The sequence below is a fragment of the Notamacropus eugenii genome, chromosome 4, assembly GCF_028372415.1.
Source record: "Notamacropus eugenii isolate mMacEug1 chromosome 4, mMacEug1.pri_v2, whole genome shotgun sequence".
Taxonomy (NCBI): Eukaryota; Metazoa; Chordata; class Mammalia; order Diprotodontia; family Macropodidae; genus Notamacropus; species Notamacropus eugenii.
The window spans coordinates 62,180,706-62,203,209 of record NC_092875.1 but is presented as its reverse complement, the minus strand read 5'-3'; positions in this window follow the sequence as shown (position 1 = coordinate 62,203,209).

Genomic DNA, 22,504 nt, shown 5'->3' with positions numbered 1-22,504 from the left:
GGCTCAAGTTCCAGAGGAATTGGGAGGAAGGGGGTGGGGTGGGAGGTCCCCTCCTTTTATGCCTGTCCTGGAGATGGGGGTGTGCAGGGAAGGGTAGGGGCTTCTGTGTTTGGAAGGGTGTACGAATTCATGCATGCAGGTCGGGGAGGTGCATCAGACACAGAAATGTGTGTATGTGTGTCTAAGTACACAGAGTATATGTGAGCCCAGGGAGGGGTTGGAGCTTCTGTGTGCCTGGGGAGGGAAAACCACCTTTGTGTCTGCTTCGACCAAGCTTGGGGGGAGGGGAGCCCTGGAACAGAGGTGGGCCCCTAGACGGCCAGTAGGAGGAGAGATAGGAGCCCCTGGAGGGGGGAGGCATGAGTGTATGAGGAGGGGGTGGGGAGGAGACAACTGGGACAATGCCCCGAATGTGTGTGGTTTCAGCCTGAGAGTCTGCCAGGCCCAGTGGGTCCAGGCTCCCAGCTCCCCAGGGCTCACGTGAGCCCCTGGCCCTGGGCCCTGGGGAAGCAGGAAGCTGGGGTGGCCTTGGTAAGAGAGGAGGGAGGGAGAGAAAGAGGGAAGGAGCAGAGACCAGCCCGCCTCCTCCCTCCTTGGCTCTGCTCAGTGACTCAGACTTGCCACCCCAGGCCCAGCTGGAAAAGTGTAAGAGCTGCAGAGAAGCAGGGGCCCTTAGGGGGGATGGGGCCCAGACAAACCTTCACCCCAGAGTGTGCATGAGCAGCCAGGAACCACCCCCCTCCCCAGGGCTTACAGAAAGGATTTAGAATATAGAACAGAAAATGTTAGGCCTGGAAGGGCCCTTGGAAATTATCCAAGCCAACCGCTTCTTTTTATAGGCAGGGAAACTGAGGCAACGAGGAAGGAACTGATTTCTCTAGGGTCACATAGCCAGTTGTAAGCTGAGCCAGGACTGGAAATCGTGTCTCCTAACTCATAGTTCAAGGCTCTTTGGAGTATCCTTCCTCCAAAAGATATGCACCAAGATGCATTATATCAGGGATGGTAGACTGGATGCAGGGCTGAGAAAAGAGGGAAGTTTGTACCCTGAGGGCAGCAGGGCCCTGGGTCTGAAGTGAGAGGTCATCAATAGGGAGTGCCTTCCAAATCTGCCACTCCATATTCTCCAGTGGATATAGAGCGCTGAGCCTGGAGTCCAGAAGTCCCGAGTTCAAATCTAGTCTCAGACACTTACTAGCTGTATGGCCTTTAACCTGTGTCTGTCTCAGTTTCTCCATTTATAAAATGGGAATAATGATAACACCAACCTCCCAGGGTTGTTGTGAGGATTAAATGATATTAATCTTTGTAAAGGGCTGCTTGGTACAGTGCCTGGCACTAATAAATGCTGGTTTTCTTCCTTCCTTCTACCCATTCTATGCTTTTAGGCAACTAATGTTTTGTGTTTTAAAGTCCTTTCCTGTTCTGACATTCTTAATTCTAATGCAGGGATCCTTAATCTGGGGTCTGTGAACTTTTTTTTTAATATTTTGATAAATGTACTTCAATAGAATTGGTTTCCTTTGCAATCCTATGTATTTTATCTTATGCTTTTAAAAACATTATTTTGTGAAGGGGTCCATGAGCTTCTCTGAACTGATTGCCAAGGGGGTGCAAGACCCAAAAAGTCTCAGGAAGCCCTGATCCAAGATAACTTCAAGCCCTGACACCCCCTCCCAGACCCTGCGTCCTTAGCCCATGGAGCCAATCAGCCTCTAGTGTTGGACCCAGATTCAGAACCTCATGAAATCCAGTCCCTCCCCCAGAGGCTTACAAGCTACCAAACATGCTATTTTTCATTTCCTAGCTTCAGTTTTCCCCATTTGTGAAATGGGGATAAGAAAACCTGTTAGCACCTACCTCCTTGTTTGTCTTCATTCTCAAAGGGGACCGTGACATCAAGATGATGACATGACTTGCAGGTGACTTTGATTTGAGTGAAGGAGGGCTGTGCAAGGTCATGAACCTCATTTTCTTTTCCTGTGCCATCTGGGTCCAGTGGCCTGATATTCATCAGGACAGCTGGAGATGACCCAGGATGCAATGGGAGACCCTGGCCCTTTCAGGCTAAGGTCTTATCACATTCTCACCTTGAGTGACATACACTCATTCAATGAACAGGCTTCTTTAAGTTTACTCAAGGGATGGCCCCTTTAATAAAAACTGGGAAGGTAGACCCTCAGGGTTCCTGGGTAAAAGAGAAGCAATTACTATTTAGCTATTACATTCACTCTGTGCTAGGTGGGTGGGAACTTGTTGTCCAGTCTATGAGCTCCAGAGTATATTGGGTTTAAGGCTTGATCTTTGAGTAAGAAATCTAGCCAGCAAACCCAGTACCTATCTCCTAGGGAACATGTGAAACATCAATAAGACAGAAAGCGTTTGCTAAGTTCTTTGCTAGCTTTAAAACTGCCACTGGCCAGTTCTGGTCTTCTGGGTTCTAACTAGTCAACAGTTAAGGTCTCCTTCAGGTCTAATGTTCTATCCCATGCTCCTTGGTCTGGTCTAGCTCTGGCTCTCTTTTCTAAGGTCTTTCTGGCTCTAACATTCCATAATTTTTATTCTGAGACCCTCCAAGAGGTCTAACGTCCCTCCCTACTCCAACATTCTATAGGCTAAGGTCCTTTCCAAAAGTCTATGTTTGATAGACCTTTCTGGCTCTGACATCTGATGTTCTAAAACCCTTCTGGTTTCAACATTCTACCTTCTGTGTTCTGGGGTCCCATTGCACTGACATGGTACATTCTAAGCTCCCCTCCCATTCTGACATTCTGTTCTATTGTTCTGAGGTTTCTTCCCTTCCATCTCAACCCTTCCCAGATGTCTTAGCACTGTCGAGAAGTGAACCTGTCTTCTCTAAGGCTAACCCAAGGAAGCTTAGATTCTACCATGCTGGAAGGGCTTGAACATGGTTCCAGTGATGGCTTTTGTAGAGAAAGTGGTCACCAGGAGGTTGACCTGGTGGGGAAGTCTTGGTCATGAAACAAAGATAAATTCCCTTTGTTCTGAGTTTTGGTTTTAAAATAAGTTTTTGAACTGATAGCTAGAAGTATAAATAGAATAATTTTACACACAGACACATTTTTGTCTAATAGTAGCCGTTTCAAAGGCAAGGGGGAGGAAGGATAATGGAAAAAAAGCTTATAGAACTTTATTATATATTTAAAAGGAACAGTAAGTTGTACATAATAGACTCGCAGTTTCATGTGCATCTTTTTACTATACTGTTACAGAAATGCTTGTTTTATTCCATAAATTAAAAATAAAATGAATAAATAATTTAAAATGCAAATATGCATGCAAATTTTTATTGATGTTTCCTTCCATCTCTTCTTTGGAGCTGGGTTTGGTCTTTGTAATTTTGCAACATTCACTCTTGATTTGGGGAGTGTGTATGTGTGCTTGTCCTTTCCATTTCCAATACTGTAGTTATTGTGTGCATTGTTTTCTTGGCTCTGCTGAATTCACTCAGTATCAGTTAATGTAGGTCTTCTCCTGTTTCTCTGTATTCACCAGATCCTTACAGAACAGAAATATTCCATTACATGCATGTATCACAGTTTGTTTAGCCATTCCCAGTTAAAGGGTATCTACTTTGTTTGCAATTCTTTGCTGTCACATAAAGTAATGCTGTAAACACATACACATACACACACATACACACACACATACATACACACACAGACACACAGACACACAGATACAGACACAGACACAGACACACACACGCACAGGCCTCTGAGGGGCAAAAGCCCAACAGTGAATCTCTGGATCAAAGGGTATGGACATTCTAGTAATTTTATTTGCATAATTCTAAACTGCATTACCAAATTGTTATACTGATTTGCAGTTCCACCACTAATGCACCAGTGTGCCTGTCTTCCCACAGCCCCTCTAACATTGACTATTACCTTCTTTTGTTATCTTTGCCAATCTGCAGAGTGTGAATCTTGTTAAAGAGAACATAGTAACATATGACATTTATGACCTCAGTAAGTATTTAGTACAGCCTCTAATTTTGCAGGATCATTCTAAGATCCAAGGAAAGTGAATGACTTACCCAAGGTCACATAAATGATAAGTAGCAGAGCTAAAATTTGAACCCAGTTCCTATGACTTTAAGTTCAGTGGTCTTTTCACTGAACCATAAGTCTGAGTTAGGTTGGTATAGTAAAAAAAAAACAAAAATCAAAGCAAACAAAAAAACAACCTGGATTTCGAGTCAGGGGACCTGAGTTTGAATTCTGATTCTACCACTGACTGCCTGCGACCTTGGACAAACTGCATAGCTTCCCTAGGTCTCAGTTTCCTCATTTGAAAAATGAAAGGGTTGACCTAGATAGAGATTCTTAATTTGGAGAACACAGATAGATTTCAGATTTCATCCAAGTCCATGAACTTAAGATATGGGGGGAAAAACTACGTCTTTATTCTCCCCAACCTCTAACTGAAATTTAGCATTTCCTTCCATTATGAATGCAGGGTAACAAATATATTTCTGAGAAGAGGTTCCAAGTCTACACCAGGCTACCAAACGAGTCCATGGCATAGTGGTGCCACTGACCCAAGTGATCTCTAAGGCTCCTGCCAATCTATGATCATTTTTAACTCAGACACATCTTTGTTCAGCCATCGGTAAAGTCTCCTTGGTAAGATGTGAACTTTTGCTATGAGGATTGAAGAGTCTCTACTTCTTCAGAAAGCTAAGTCTTTAGGCCTGGCATCTGAAAAGGTAAGTACCCATGGAATCAAGGCCAAAGAACTGGAGATAGAGAGAAACACAGGAAGAAGGATTCCACATCAGCTTGGAACTGCAATTCCCTGTGCCATATGCATTGAGGGACCAGTGTCAGATGAAGTGATCCCAGGAAAGGATTTTCTGGACTAAGCAGGAAGCAGAGCTAAGGACCCCCAAGGAATATCATCACAATGTGGAAGGGAAAATGTGAACTTCATTCTTTATTAGTCTTGTGGGTTCTGTGGGGCTGATCAATTTCCCCTTTTGAGGATTGTAGAGGTTCTTAGGAGAGGTAGAACTCCCAGATGGGAGACTTGCTTGACTCTCCATGAGTTCAATGCTAACCCCTCAACCCAGGGTAGTACTATAATTCTGAATGATTGTTTAGGTTCTTAAGAAGTTAAGGAGCTCAAAGAGAAAAGAGTTATGTTAATTGTTTATGGGTTTGTGTGAGAGTCCTTAGTGTGTGTGTGTGTTTTTTAAGTGGGTTAAATAAAACCTGTCTTATACTCACTGCCTTGTTAACTTGAATGCTTATATGGGAACTGAGAGACATTTTTTTGGTAGTGAAAATACACAAGTCAAATTCTAATGTTCTCAGGGCAACTCAGGTGGTTGGTGGTGGTGGTGGTATATGTGTGTATGCATGTGTGTTTGGGGAAGGAGGGGTGTTGCAGGAGGAATAAACCTATTTATGATATTTCCCAGGAAAATCCTAGATAGGGAGGGAGGGGTAGACCAGAGTATGATGACTGACAAGCTCTAAGATTGGACCCAGAGATTCAGGTCTAGGCCACATAACAAGATAAAGTCTTGTCATGCAGTGCAGGTAGGTGTCCCTTCCCCATCTTCTGCAACAATAGTAGAGTGAGCTAAGGACTGGATCACTTTAGCTCATCAGTACACATTTGTTTAACTGCTCATGCTCTAAACGGAAGACCATAGTCCAGTGACCAACAAGTTGACACAGGACTAGAGAAATGAAACTCAGACAATATTCTCATTCTCACGCTACACAAAGTCAGGATTTATAAGGAAGTTGCCCCTAAACAGAAGGATGGCTAGTAGGTTCTCCTTAGCAAGTCAAACAAAAGAGTTCACAGGATCATTGATTTAAAGCTGAAAGGGATCTGATAGACCACCAACTCTGAACCAACATTTTGCCAATAATTATAATAGCTTTATTTAAATGGTGCTTTAAAGTTTGCCAAAGGCTTTTTATAAATTTCATCTCCTTTCATCCTCACAACAACCCCGGGAGGTGAGTGCTATTTTTAATTCCCATTTTACAGATGAAGAAACTGAGGCAGACAGAAGTGAAGTGACTTGCCCAGGGTCACACAGCTAAGTGTTCAAGGCTAGATTTGAACTCAGGTCTTCCGGACTGCGGTCCCAGTTCTCTATCTGCTGACCTGAGATGAGGAAACTGAAGTTCAAAGACAATACTTTATGCCAGTTGTCCTTCACCTCTCTGCTGTGTGGAAGGGAGATTTCATCATCTCTTCTCCAGAATAGTCACTGAGTTTTCAGTGATTTCACTTCCTTATAGTGATTTTTTCATTAGCATGATTGTAGTCACTGTATATGTTGTTCTCTTGGTTCGCTTTATTTGCTCTGCATCAAGTTGTAAAAATCTTCCCATGTTTCTTGAATTCCTCCCTCCCCATCGTTTTTTAATCGCCAATAATATTCCATCACATTCCTGTACTATTTTATTTGCATTTTTCCTTACATTTAGTGAAGTGTACCATGCTTTTATGTGGTCCTTTATGGTTAACTATTCTCTTTTGTGAAAACTGTGTGTTCATATCCCTCTGACCACTTCTGTCTTGGGAAACGGCTCTTGGTCTTATCCTCAGCTGCCATCTTTTATATCTACATTGGTCAATGATGAAGGCAGCTAGGTGGTACCACAGTGCATAGAGTGCCAGGTCTGGAGTCAGAACGACTCATCTTCCTGAGTTCAAATCTTGCCTTAGAAACTTCCTAGCTGTGTGACCCTGGGTAAGTCACCTCACCCTATTTGTCTCAGTTTCCCCATCTGTAAAATGAGCTGGAAAAGGAAATAGCAAACCACTCCAGTATCTTTGCCAAGAAAACCCCAAATGGGGCCATGAAGAGTTAGACACAGCTGAAACAACTGTGCAGCAACAACAATGGACGTTGGAAGTATTCTGGAGAGATTTGGAGTGTATAGACATTCTGTAACTGGTTTTGATCTACTAACCCTGTGGTGAATTTTGCAGTTGGGGAATTGGTGGGTGGAGGGTGGGGAGTAGGGAAGGCACTCAAAAGGTTGGCCTTTGCTCTTTCTCTATTTAGGACTTCTTCCTGGTTGACAACATCCGGTGACAGAGAATGCTAGAAGAGGAGAAGCCACTTGTGGCCTTGTGACAAAGGGCCTTGGTTCCTTGCCTTACCATATGTCCTTTCATTTTAGGTGAAAGAAGTCAGGGGCTATGACCTTATGAGCTTCAAAAGGTCAGGGGAGTGAACCAACAGAGGTCCAAGAGTCCAGTCCTTCCTGAGTTTCATATCCATTTTGAAAAATATTCTGCAGGTGATTATACATGTATAAACTATGTTAAATTGCTTGCCTTCTCAATGGAGGGGGCAGGGAGGGAGGGAGAGAATTTGGAACTCAGAATTTGAAAAAATAAAAGTGTTAAAATTGTTTTTACATATGATTGGGGAAAATGAAATATTAAATAAGATTTTTTAAAAGTTATACAGATAATTTTTTAAAATAAAATTAAGAATACTAAAGGTAAAAAAAATTAAATTTAAAAATATGCAAACTGTGTAATAAAAGTTCACAGTTTCATGAAGAATCTTATTATCTGCCCTACTTTATATATGGAAATGCCTGTTTTACTGGATGTTGTTAAGTTTAGGACAAAAAAACAGGAAAAAGAGAAATTCTATTAGAACGGAAAAGTTATGCAGAAGAATATTGGAACATTACAAGCAAAATGTCCCCTTACAAAATAAAAACAGTAGCTAACATCTACCTGGCACTTGAAGGTTTGCAAAGGCCTTTAAATATGTTATTTTATTTGATCCTCCCAATAAATCTGAAGCAGGGAGGTAAATTATTCATAAGCATTTATTAACAAATTAAATATTTAACAAATTAAATATTATAAATAAATAAAATGATTATAATGGTAAAGGGGGAAATAAATCTGCAGCAAGACTGGTATAAACAGATCATCACAAGAGCATTCATAGATGAAACTGGAAAGACAAACAAATAGAGGGAACATGAAACAGATCTGCCAGCATTTCTATTTCAATGCCTTCTCTTTCATGATGGCAGCAGAACTACACATTTGGCCTCAAAAATCTCAGTCCCAGATGTAAATGGGGAAGGAGAAATGGAGCGGAGGAAGTAGTCAGAAAAAGTCATCAGTGCGAGTCAGGTTTATAGATATATCAAGAGCATTCTCTGGGAATTCACCTTGTCATTTACCACCCAAATGCTTTCCAAGGCTTCCTGATCTCCAGAAATTCACCATGCTGTAAAGTGAAAGTATCCTGAAACTCTCACCTCTTCAGATCATCTCCCACTCCAACCAAACCTGGCAGATGGGCTAAACCAGGTTCAAGGTAACTGACAGGCCCCAGACCAGTTGGTGAGTTAGGACAATGTCTGCCCCAAGCCTGTGAAGACATCCCCCAATGGAATGGACGGAGGAGAACAGTTTGTTCCAATGGTCATGAAGTCGGCTGAAGCAGGTACTGTGGAGCGCTTAGAGCTTGGTCAGACATGGAAGACACCAAGGTCATCCACTGCATCCCAGGCCATCTCTAGTCATCCTGACTTTGTCCTGCCACTGGACTTTGATGGCTCAGGAAGAGGGAGGCTGGTAACTTTACGCAATCCTCCCTCAAATACAGTTCACACACAAGTCAAGACATCACCCATCTCATCGTGATGTCAATTCATCTTCTTTAAAAAAAACAAAGGATCACCCTCACCACCACCAATAACAACAGGGCATTCTCACTGAGATCCCCAACTCCTCAGAATAAATGTGCCTCACATTTCCCATGGGTAAAAACAACCCTTTCAGAACTTCCCTGTTTCTGTAGAGGGCAGTGCCAAACTTCCCCAGACAGCCAGGTTCACAATCTCAGCATCCCTTCCACTCCTCATTCTCTTTCACATTTCAACCTCCATCTGAGCTCTCAAATATACCCCCTCTGCCTCTGCCTCTGCCTCTGCCACCAGGCCCTGCTTTACCCTGGTGCAGACTCTCTACCACCTTTCACCTGGACTATTCAGTAGGCTGCTGGTAGGTCTCCCTCCCTCAAGCCTCTCCCCACTGCAATCCATCCTTCCTCCCTGCAGCAACCAAGGGCATTTTTCAGTTTCTGGGTTGGTTTTTTGTTTTGTTTTTCAAGGTTATAGGAGTTAAGTGCCATATGTAGGGTCCCACAGCTAGTAAATGTCAAGTGTCAGAGGCCCAATTTGAACTCATGTCCTCCTGACTCCAGGACCAGTACTCTATCAACTGTGCCAGGTGATTTTTCTTAAAAGTAGATATGATCGTGTTTCTTTCCTATTTAATAAATTCCAGTATTTCCCTATAGTCTTGAGAATTGAATATAAAATCCTTTAGTCTTTTAAACCTTACAAAACCAAGACTCAACCTCCGTAATCTGACCATTCATCACTCTAGTCTTGTAATTGTTCTTCACACATGACACTCCATCTCTCATCTCTGCACCTTTGCCCCTGGCGGTCCCCCATGCCTATGATGCCTAAGGTACACTCTCACCTCCTCTCCACCTCTTAGAATCCCTTCTAGATGAAGACTCTTTACAAATAGAGAGTAGGTGCAGTAGACAGAACACTGTGCCTGGAGTCAAGAAGACTCAAGTTCAAATACAGCCTCAGATACTTATTAGCTGTGTGACCCTGGGCAAGTCACTTCACCTCTACCTGACTCAGCTTCCTCAACTGTAAAATGGGATAGTAATAGCACCTTTCTCCTGGGTGGTTGTGAGGAATAAATGAGACAATATTTGTAAAGCACTTAGCACAGTGTCTGGCATATAGTAGGCATTTAATAAATACTGAATCTCTTCTTTGATTTCCCCCAGCTGCTAGTGCCCACGCCTCCAAAGATTTTCTTTATGCATATACATGAACATGAATATATACTTTATACAAGTACATTTTGTGTGTTTTATACATGAACACGTATGTTTAGCACCATTCCCAGCACAAAGTAAGCCCTCAATAAAAGCTCATTGATGAAATGATTGCAAGAACATCAGTTGTCTGATATCTAAGCCTAGGATCCATTGAATCTGTCCCTCTGTGCATGTAGAAGTTTTAAATCAACACTGTAGATACTGAGTGGGTCTCTAATTCAACAGCTGGGGGAGGGGAGAAGCTAGACCACACATGGGAGACTGCATGCTGTTTTGATTTGTTTTTTGGAGGCAGTTGGGGTTAAGTGACTTGCCCAGGGTCACACAGCTAGTAAGTGACTAAGGTCACACTTGAACTCATGTCCTCCTCACTCCAAGGCCAGTGCTGTATCCACTGGGCCACTTAACTGCCCTCTGTGCAGTGTTTTCAATGGTCCCAAGCTGCTCCCTGACTCAAAACCCCATCCTCTTTAAGCCAGTACTCTTCCCGTGATGTTACTACCCAAGGCTTGTGAATCCTAGAATTCCAAATTTCCAAAGAACCCAATTGGTGGGGGGACACAAAAGGATAATGAAGAGATTCTTGGTGAGCATAAGGAGGCTTCAGCATTTGGCCAACTCTAGTCTGTCTGAGCGGCAGAACTGTTATCAAAAGCATCTAGGAAATGTGGGCTCAGAAAAGAAGATGGGCCAATGGAGCAAGAGAGGGATGGGAATTAAACTGAGAAGTTTTTGCACAACCAAACCCAATGCAACCAAATTCCGGAGGGATGTAGTAAATTGGGAAAGAATTTTTACAGCTAAGCTCGGGGATAAAGGCCTCATTTCTAGAATTTATAGAGAACTGATCCAAATGTATAATCATACAAGTCATTCCCCAATTGATAAATGGTCAAAGGATATGAACAGGCAATTTTCAGAGGAAGAAATTAAAGCTATCTATAATCATATGAAAAAATGCTCTAAATCACTATTGATTAGAGAGATGCAAATCAAAACAACTTTGAGGTACCACATCACACCTATAAGATTGGCAAACATGACAGAACAAGAAAATGATAAATGCTGGAGAGGATGTGGGAAAGTTGGGACACTAATTCATTGTTGGTGGAGCTGCGAGCGCATCCAACCATTCTGGAGAGCAATTTGGAACTATGCCCAAAGGGCTACAAAAATGTGCATACCCTTTGACCCAGCAATATCGCTACTAGGACTATATCCCCAAGAGATCATAAAAATGGGAAAGGGTCCCACATGTACAAAAATATTCATAGCAGCACTCTATGTAGTTGCCAAAAACTGGAAGTCAAGGGGATGTCCATCAATTGGGGAATGGCTGAATAAATTATGGTATATGAATGTAATGGAGTACTATTGTGCCATAAGAAATGATGAACAAGAAGACTTCAGAGAGGCCTGGAAGGACTTATATGACCTGATGCTGAGTGAAAGGAGCAGAACCAGGAGAACTTTATGCACAGCAACAACCACAGTGTGTGAGTTTTTTCTGGTAGACCTAGATTTTTGTAATAACACAAGAACTTCTTACCAAAAAAAAAAAAATCCCAATGGAGGATCTCAAGGCAAAATGCCTGCCACACTCAGAGAGAGAAATATGGAAGTCACTCACATATTGTAGCAGATCATGTTTGTGTATGTGTATGTGTTTGTGTATCATGTTCTGATTTGTTATATGATCTCTTTCATTTATCTTAGTCTGACTACATAGCATGACTATAGTGAAAATATACTCAATAGGAAAGTATATGTAGAATCTATACAGAATTGTATGCAGTCGTGGGGAGGGAGGGGGGTAGTGGGGAGTAGGTGGGGAGGGATAAAATTGCAATTGTATGGCAGTGATTGTTAAACATTACAAAATAAAAAAAAAAAAAGAGAGGGATGGGAACCTGAGGGCTGCCTTGGAACCTATGGCATCTTAAAGAGACTCCAGCACATGGAACATGGCCTTTCTTTATAGGTAATCTTAGAACCTATGGAAACACATGATCAAGAAAGTCACCAGATGAGAAAGTGTGGATAGGTTGGTATCTCTGCCATTGACTGGAATACCCTACTTGATGAGTGTCCATTGAAATGTATAAGGGTCCATACCATAGACTCTGGTAGCCAATCATCTTTGTTGTTGCAGTTGTGTTTGACTCTTCATGACCCCATTTGGGGTCTTCTTGGCAGAGATACTGGAGTGGTTTGCATTTCCTTCTCCAGATCATTTTACAGTTGAGGAAACTGAAGCAAATAGGGTTAAATGATTGCCCAGGGTCTCACAATTAGTAAAGTATCTGAGGTCACATTTAAACTCATAAAGATGAATCTTTTTTGACCACTGACTCCAGGACTAGCACTCTAGCCACTTTGCCACTTAGCTGCCTTGTCTATTTTCTTAGGTGCCTTCTGGTCCTTAGACTTATCAGTTCTGGGAGGGGCCTTAGAGGTCTTCTAAGGCAGTGTGGGGTAGTGGAAAGGGTAAGACGGAGGTCTGCATCTCTGCTCAACTACTTACAAGTCATATGGCCCAAGTCTGTTCCCCTCTCAGGGTCTCAGTTTCTTCCTTTTTAAAATGAGGCTAAAACTGTCTATATTTGCCCACTCCCATTTCTGGGCCTGCATTTTCTGGATTACTGCGTGTGTGTTCATCCTTCATTGCTGAAGACCATGCCATCAGAGAAATAATGACATGACTTGCACTTGACTTTGTTTTGAGTGAGGGAGGGCTGTGCAGGTCACCAGTCTCACTTCTCCTCCAGAGCCATCTGAATCCAGTGACCAGATATTCATCAGGATGACTGGAGATGACCCAGATGAGGCAACTGGGGTTAAGTGACTTGCCCAAGGCCACACAGCTAGTGAGTGTCAAGTGTCTGAGGTGAGATTTGAACTCAGGTCCACCTGACTCCTGCATTGGTGCTCTATCCACTGCACCACCTAGCTGCCCCCTCCTGGATAGATAGCATTTAGTAAAAGCATTAATGTAGCACTTTCAGGTCAGGTAGAGATCCACTTATTGTCTAGAGTAAATATTATCTCATTAGACCTTCGTAACCCTATGAGGTAAGTACTCTCATTATCCCCATCTTACAGATCAGGAAACTGAGACACAGAGTTCCAATTGGATCTGAACTCCAACTCTAGCACTCAATCTGCTGCACCACTTAGATGCCCTTGGGGGACACCTTTCACAAGATTTCTCCTACATAGGTTATAGTTGTCAGCCTGCTTATGTCCACTAAAAATCTATTCAAAGGTTCTTCCCAGCTCTGACCTTCAACATTCTAGTTTCTAAAGGACTTAACATCTCTGAAAAGCACTTTCCAATATAGCCCCTTAATTGCTCAAGCCAATGGTCTTTTCTCAGGCTTCATGTTTGATCTATGGAATCCAACAAGTCTCATATTATCAAGTGCCTGATGGACGTCTCCATCCAGCCATCCCAAAGGTGCTCCCAACTCAACTCACATAGTTAACTCCTCCCAACGTTTCTATTTCTGTTGGTGACACCTTCATCATTTAAGTAATGGCTTTACAATCATGGAGCCATCCTTAGCCCTTGTCTTTCCCTCCTCCCCCATGTCCATTTGATGGTGACATCTGCTTAATGATCTTACTTCCACATCTTGCAGCCTTTCCAAGTTCTCCATTTAAAAGGACTTTACCCCGATTGCCTCTATCCTTGCAGCCTCCTTCTACCTCTCACCTTTCTTCTCACAGATTCATTCCCCAAGCAGCTGACACATTACTAAGTGAATCTAAACAAATCACTTAATCTGTCTAGATCAAAACTTTCTCATTTGTAAAATGAGAGGGTTGGACCCTCATGGCCTCAGAGCACTATTCCAGCTCTACATCTAGGATTCTGTGAATCGAATGAAGAAAAGGGACATCCCTAAAACACGAATCTGACCATGTCACTGGCTTATTCGTAAATATTCAATGACTCCCTATTGCCTCTGGGATAAAATACAGAATTCTCAGCCTGACAGTGGAATCCACTACAATCTGACTCCTGCATGCCTTTTGGCTCTTCTGTCATCTATTGACCTTCATACAGCCAGCCCCCCCTCCAAATCAACCTGACCTTCCAGCTGTTCCTAATATCCCAAATTCTCCCTCAGTAACTTTGCATAGGTGATCCTGACAGCTGCAAAGCATTTCCTTCTCACCAGAGAATCCCCAGCTTCCTTCAGAGCAGAACCCAGGGGCAACCTGCTCCATAAGGTCTTTCCTCAGCCCCCTAGTTATTAGCTTTCACTCCCCTAGGAAATCACTTTGTGCATACTTGGTATTGATTTTATTCAATGGGTATTGTGGCCTTCCCGTAGAAGGTAAGCCTCTTGAGAGCAGGCCTTGATCCCATTTGAGTTTTTGTATTGCCAGCAATTAGAACAGTGCCTTTCACAATGACAGATCCTCAACCAGTATGTGTTGAACTGAACTGAATTGTTTGCTCTGTGTTTTAAGATAACTTTCAGTTCTGAGTCTTCCTTAGAATACTCTGGGTTCTAAGGGTTCTCTTAGCTCTGACATTCTGTGTTCTAGGGGTCTTCCCAGCTTTGACATCCTGTGCTCTAAGATCCCTCATAGCTCTGAAACTAAAGTTCTTTTTAAGTTAGTCTTTAAAAAACCAACTTGTTATGGCTGCTTTTTACATCAACGTCATCTCTCAAGCCCACCGCAACGCTCCTTTATTACAAAGAAATGGTGTGTTTGTCCTTCGTTGCTGAAGAAGACCATGCCATCAGAGAAATAATGACATGACTTGCACTTGACTTTGTTTTTGAGCAGAGAAATACATTTAAAGCAAAGATACGTTAGCCAAATCTGACGGTATCTGTCTCATTCCAAATCTGCAGACCATGACCTCTCTTACCAAGAGGAGAGATTAGTAACAAATACAGGGTCAAGCAAAACAAATTCCCACATTATCCATGTCTAAAAATGCAGGTCTCAACCTGCCCTGGTTGTTCAGGAGGTCCGTAGCATGCTTCATCATCAGTCCTTTGGAATTGTAGTTCATTTAAAAAAAAAGTCATGTTTTATCATCGGTCCTCAGGAGTCAATGGTCACTTCATTGACCATAGTTTTTGGCATTTTCCTTTGCATTATTGTGACCCTTGCCCACCCGGTTCCCTCAGTTCTTACTTTGCTCTGCATCAGTTCATACAAGTCTTCCTAATTCTTCTTGTTTGTCATTTCTAACAATAATCTATTATGTTCACAACCAGAGTTTGTTCTGCCATTTTCCAAAGGGTGGATGGCTGTTTTGTTTTCAGGTTTTGTTTTGTTTTGGTTTTTTGGTTTTTTTTTTTTCCACTATCAAAAGTGCTCCTATAAATATATTGGTATATGTAAGACTTTTCCCTCTACCTTTGACCTTCTTGGGGCATTTGCCCAGTAGTGGTATCCGTGGATCAAGGGGCGTAAACAATTTAGTCACTTTATCTGCATAATTCCAAATAATGTTGTAGAATGGTTATACCAGTTCACAGCTCCACTTAATGTATTAATCTGCCTGTTTTGCCACAGCCCCCACCCTCAGTGACTATTTCATTCAGCACTGTCACCTATTTGCACAGTGTGAGTTGCAACCTGAGTTGATTCATCTGCATTTCTTTTATTATTAGTTATTTGGAGTATTTTTTCATATGTTGTTGGCTATATGCATTTTTCTTCTAAAAATTGTTTGTTCATATCCTTTGACCGCGTATCTACTGGGGAATGACTTGTGGTACCATATCACAGTCCCTTTCACTTCTGACATCCTATGTACTATACCTTCCAAGTGTGCCATATTCCAACACCTCTTCCAGTGTTGGTGCTACAGTCCATATCTTAACCCACCTTCTAACTGTGATATTCTATGTTCTAAGGTCCCTTCGCATCCTGACAGTTTGTGATTTCTCTGCCTGGTCTTGAGATGGCTCTGTGTTTTCTAGACAAGGAAGTTTTAAGGGCATATCTACCAGGAGCTCACTATGGACAGAGGATTTCCCTATCAGGGGCTCAGGCTTCCAGGCTGCTACAGTGGCCTCAGCTTCCTTCCTCTGGAGATTCCCAAAGAGGGCTTCTTGAGTCAGGAAGGAAGTAGCTAAAGCGGGGTTCGCCAGCAGCCTTGGCTCAGAGCCCACCTGAGATCCTGAGGCTCCCTCTACACAGAGTTTAGGTGAATGTGGGGGCAAGAGGACACAGAAATAGGGAGCTGGGGGAGGCAGTTCAGCATTCTCTGTGCCCACCTCTAGGGTAGCCAGGCATGGGCTGCCCCATTCCCACACCAGTGCCTTCTCTTCTGGGTACCATCTCCTTCCCTTACTTCTCTCCCTAAAGGCATGCCATGCAACCCTGGGTGCTCTACACCCATGCATGTCCAGAAGGAGATGCCAGCTGGGAGGTCATATATTCCAGCAAGTGCATAGTTTAACATACACCACCTGCATAGATATGTATGTGTACAACAACATGTACTGTCAGGTTTCATGTGAGGGTTATAAGGCCATACACTAAATCTTGGGAGGGACTGAAGAGGTCATCTTTTTCCATCTCCTCTTTTCTGAGATGAGGATGAGGGAAGTGAAGGGATTTGCCCAGTCACGTAGGCAAGAAAAAGCAGAAATGGGATAGATCCTCTGACCCCATACACTCTGACGAGGGCAAGGCAGAATGCGGTCATAGGGAACTGCACCATGTAGATATATGAGCATTGCACACAGATGTGATTGGAGACAATTGTGAACATATTCATACTGTATACATGCTTGAACACATGTGTGCACATGTGTGCAGAGTACCTTCAAGGTACAGATGTGTGCAATTTTATGTGTTGTCTTGTATGGGAACATGTACTGAATGTACTACGCATGAAGTGGGGGCATCAGGTGCTTGAGTGTGACAAGATGGAAGAAGATGACTTCTTTCTTTTTTTTATTTCTTTACAGTGTTCTACAATCCTTTCCATATATCTTAGATTTTTTTCCCCTCGCTCCCGCTCCCTCCCCCCTACCTCTTTACTCCCTCCCTGAGACGGCATACACTCTAATATAGGTTCTACACATACGTTCCTATTAAATACATTTTCACCTTAGTCATGTTGCATAGAAGAATTAAAATGAATGGGAGAAACCATAAAACAAACCAAAACATAATACAAAAGAAAATAATCTGCTTCATTCTGCGATTAAATTCCATCGTTCTTTCTCTGGATGTGGAAGGCATTTTGCCTTGAGAGACCATTGGGAATTGTTTAAGTCCTTGCATCGCAATGAAGTTCTAAGTCTACCAGAAAAATTCCTCGCACACTGTGGTTGTTGCTCTGTACAAAGTTCTCCTGGTTCTGCTCCTTTCACTCAGCATCAGATCATATAAGTCTCTCCAGGCCTCTCTGAAGTCTTCCGGTTCATTATTTCTTACAGCACAATAGTATTCCATTACATTCATATACCACAATTTATTCAGTCATTCCCCAATTGATGGGCATCCAAAGGAGATGATTTCCAAAGTAGAATGCATGGACAAAGTTAAGACACTTAGCAGTTAGATTTCTGGGATGCATAGGAGACAGGAGAGCCTGTCAGTATGAGTGGATCTGGGACAGAGTGGAGAGCAGGGCCTGGATTCTCTCTCCCTCTGCTCCTGAGTACCCACACATGGCAGAGGCTGGAGGAAGGGAGCTGAGGGAGTAAGGGCTCCAGGCGCCATGGCTTTAGACCAGAAAGTTCACCTGGGGAAGGATTTAGCCACCTGAGCACCACCCCCTAAAGTGGCCAGGAGCTGGGACCCAGACTGCACAGTGCTGTGGGGCCAGAGAGAGAGGGAAACATTCCTGGACACCTCTAATTCAGAAGTGAGCCCCCCAGGCTATATGACTTCCATCTCATGTATCCCCCATTAGGATGACAGTCTATCTGAGAGTCAAGACAAGTGGAATAGCCCTGGCTTTGCCATCTGGCCAAGTCTTTCCTTCTCTATGCCTCGGTTTCCTTATCCAGAAAAGAAGAAGGCTGACAGATTGCATGTCATCTTGGGGAGGGGGAAAGGGAAGAAGCGAGAAAAAATTGTAACTCAAAATCTTATAAAAGTGAATGTTGAAAACTAAATAAAGTAAAATAAAAATAAAAAAGAAGAAAATTGGACCAGATAGTTCTAATACTTATGGTTTACATAGCACGTCATATCTTTATTTGACACAAGGCTATGAGGTGTTATAGACAGTTTTAGCCTCATTTTACAAAGGAAGAAGCTAAGACTCTGAGAGGAGGACTGACTTGGGCCATATGGCTTGTGAGTAGTTGAGTAGAGATGCAGTCCTTGGTCTTACCCTTTCCACTACCCCACACTGCCTTAGATGACCTCTAAGGCCCCTCCCAGAGATGACATTTCATGTTCTATATCCCAAGGTCCCTCCCAGCTCTGACACTTGATGAAACCATGGATCCTGCCCTTTTCTGTGACTCCCTCTCTGTCATGTCCCAGGTCCTCTTCCCTAGCCTAGGTACCGGGAAGGGTACGTCATAGCTTCCTAGTTGGTGATCCCAGAGGTGGGTAGGGGTCAGGCTAAGGACCTCTCTTTCCCAAGGAGGGCCCCCCTGCTCCTGGATCTGCTCAGTCTCCCCACTCCACGTGGCTGGGCACTTCTGGGGCCTGGCCCAAGCCCCACTCTGACTCACCGGCTTCCTGCCCCGGCCCAGCCCGGCCCAGCCTGAGTCACCATCCTGGAATGTGGAAGCTGGAAGCTGGAAGCCAAGAGGGGCCTCCCCCACTGCACACTAGCCCAGGGAGAGCAAGGCAGGGGAACCTCGGGAGGGCTCCCAGCAATGGGAAGGAAGGCCTGCCTAGGGCCCCCAACACCCCACTCTCTCTTTGCTCATTGAAAAGTACCTGTTACCCACATGTCCACATGTCCCCCACTCCAAAATCCATCCAGGCTTTATGGTCTTTTTTATGTCCCTGTTCTGCAACTCCCAGTGAGGCTACATTTAGGCAATAAGGTGCCTTGGGGGTTTTGGAGAAATTATTGCCCATAGACTTGGAGCATCTCATGAGTATCCTCCTCTTAGATCTGTCTCTTCTTCACTCAAAGACAAAAGCAAGGAATCTTAGCCACCAGGGCTCAGGGTAAGGGTCTTTTGCTACCTCCCAGGCCAAGCCTGAGGGACAAGCCTTCAGTTATTCTTGGCCTCTGGACAGCCAGGCACCAGTCTAGGGATTTGGACTCTTAAGAGTCTCTGGTTCTAAGAAGCCGCCATGGTTCCGAGAGTCTGGAGTTCTGAGAATCTGTGGTTCTGGGATTCCAAGAATCTGAGATCATACGGTCAGAGCCATAACCAGGGCAAGCCGAGTGGGTCTTTTTCCAGGGTGCGGACACAGGGTGGGGGTGGGAGGGTGGTGTACCCTTTCCTCCCTGTGGCAGCCCACAGACCACCATCCCAATGCCTCCAAAATCCTCTGTTCACTGTGCCACGTGCCTCTCTAACATCCTCCCCCTAGCCCTGGGCTACATCTCCCAGGGTCCAGCCTTCCAGGCACCAGTGGTGGTCCTCTCCTAAAGCCCACATTTCTTACCAACCCCCAAAAGGGGATGAGTCTCTGGGACCAGACTCCCAGTAAGACTGCTCTCACAGTCACCACTGCTGCTTTCCTCCATCCTCCCAAACTGTTTTTGCCCAAGGTGAAAAAATTCTTATTCTCAACTCTGCCTGCATTTCTGAAATGTATGGTTTCAGAGAGCTGGAGTTTCATGAGACCCACAGTTCCAAGAGTCTGTGGTTGATTCTCTGGTTTGGGCTGGGAGTCAGTACCCAGAGAACTCTAGCTCTCAGAGGCCAAGAGAAGTCTCAATCCCACAGAACCTCTGGGAACTGGGCCCTGAGGCCCCTCCCAGGGTGACACAGCCTAGGGGTACAGCAAATCCAAACTTCACTGGAACTGGAGGCCTATGCCTGCTCCTGCCACCCCTGGTCTATTAAAGCCAAGTCCTAAGGCTATGGCAACATGAGTGAATATCTGCTAGGTACCTACTCTGTACCAGGTAATGTGGAATTGTAATCATGGGACCAAATGGGACTTCAGGGAACAGCTAGTCACCAATCTAGAAGGGAGCTTCAATGTTACCTAATCTAATATCATTTTACAAATGAAGAAACTGAGGCCCAGGGGAGGTAAAATTAGTTACCCAAGTTGGTATGTGGAATAAACATCAGAAGCTGGATTTGAACCCTGGTTCTTGGAACCAGTGTTCCTTCCACTGGACCTTCAGAGCCAGGCTTCGAGGAACTTCTGATTTAAGGCTCATCAAGCCCCTAAGTTTCTTACAGCCAAGGAGGGGGGCTCCTCTATCCTTTCAGGCTGCCCGTGGTGACTTCTGGCCCCATAACTGGGTTTAAATGGATATACACGAGTATGTATCCAGGGCTAGAGAGGAAAGGACCAAGCCTATGTCTACCAGGGAGTCCCCCTCCCTGGTACCCAAGTATCCTTCACATCTGTGAGGATAACCATTTTCTCATGGGGTCCTCACAATACCCCTGTGATGTAGACAGGATGGGGATCATTATCCCCATTTCAAAGATGGGGAAATGGAGGCCCACACAGTGAAAGAGCCTTGCGTCAGGTCACCTAGAGACTCTGTGGCCCAGCTGGAACTAGGACTTGGGAATTCCTGCAAGATGTCCCTTGGGGAGGTCCAGGTAATTCAACATATACTCTACCTACACTTGAACCCCACACCAGTACATAGCTTTGTACAACCTCTCCTGAATCACACGCCCACACAGAACTCTCCCTGGGGAGCACACAAACTTGAGTGCACAAAAACCCCAGCCCTTCCTCCTCCTGCCCAAGTATTGGAACCAGGATGTGCCCAGGAAGTGACCGATCTTGGCCGGGGCCAGAACCTGACCTCAGGAGCCTACACTCAGGATGTACGGGCTGGCCTGATCCCTATAGGGACCCCAAGTCGAGACAAATGCATACACAGGTGTACACACACAAAAACACATCCGGCCTTGGCAGGACATAGCCTCCCCCACACCCTACCATACCTTCCCACCCCCCCCCCCTCAACATCCGGGCTCTTCCCCACTCAGGGGCCAAACTCCCACCCACTCACTCCTTTTATTGTTCAGGGCCCAGGGCAACTGAAACAGGCTAGAAGGGGTTAATGCCTTCCTACCAGCTAAGAGGAAGAGATGCTTTAAGAGGAGATGGGGAGGGAGGGGGAAAGAACCCTACCTCACAAAATCAGGCCATGAAAAGCCTCCTAGAATATAGAATGTGAGAGCTTGGAGGGCCCTTGGAACCCAAAAAGTCAGAGCTGGGAGGGCCCTTAGCAGAACAGGGGCTGTCAATGCCAGAAGGGATGTTGGATATCATTAGACCAACCCTCTCACTTTATAGATGGGACAAAGACTTAGAGAAGGGTTTGGGCTTCCCCTCATCCCCCCACCCAAATTTCTGCAATAGGCAGAGGGAGAGAATGCCTGGGAGTCAGGAGCCCTGGGTTTCGGGACTCTGCCACCACCGTGGCTGGCCGTGTGACTGGACAAGCTGCTTCCTCTCTCTGGCCCTCCCCATCCCATTTGTCCAGTTCCAAGAGTCTAGCTGTTCAGTTGTGGGGTAAGGAGGGCAGCTGCTGCTAGACTTCAGGCGGGGACGGGCTTGCCTTCTTAGGAGTGCGGGCAGGGGGGAGGGGGGCCTCTCCCCCGCCCCAGCTTCCTACTCCATGGCTCAGAGAGACATGCAGGGGAAACTGCTAAGGAGTGGAAGGAAGAAAGCGGGAGGGAGAAAGGGGAAAGGAAGGGACGAAAAGTCAGCCACTTCTGCCCTAATTTGCATAATCTGGACCCACTTCTGAGAAGCCCTGAGGGCCCTGGGGGAGGTGAAACCCAGTGGGGAGGAAGAGGGTCTGGAGGAGGAGGAAGAAGGGAGGGATGGGAACCTGAGGAGGGCTCCTGATGGAGACTGGGCAGAGGGAGAAGAGAGGAAGGGAGAGGGGCGCCCTTCAGGACAAGTGGCCAGCAGCCTCATCTGCTGGCCTCCGTTGCCTAGCAACCCCCCAACCCTGGCCTGGAAGGGGGCGGGACGAAGGGGAGACCCCCAAGGAGCCTCTGCCCCCTCCTAGTGAAGGATCCAGAGAAACCCAGTTCCCCTGGCCCTTCTCCCTGGCCCTGGGGCGAGCCTCCACTCCCCTGGAGGTTCTGAGACTTCTTTCCTCCATTCTCTTTGCCTGTGGCTCCTTCTCTGCTCTGCTTCTCTCCCTGTCCCAAGCCCTCTGATAGTCTTTGACCCTCTGTCTCTGTCCTGGCTTTCCTTCCTTCCTCTTCTCTGCCTCGTCTCCACCACGGTCATTGTCTGGGGCTTTCTCTGTTCCTCCTGTCCCACTCAGTGCTTCTCCTTTTGTCTCCCTCATCCTCTCTCTCTATCTCTCTCCTTCAGCCTCTTTGTCTCTTTCAGTCTCTCTTTGTCTCTCCTCCTTCTCTCTGTGCCTCTCTCCCCTTCTTCCTCTCTCTTCTCCTCTCCTTCTCTCTCTCTCTCTCTCTCAACCTCTCTCTGTCTCCATCTCCTCTCCCCTTCCCCTTCTCCCCCTCCTCAGTC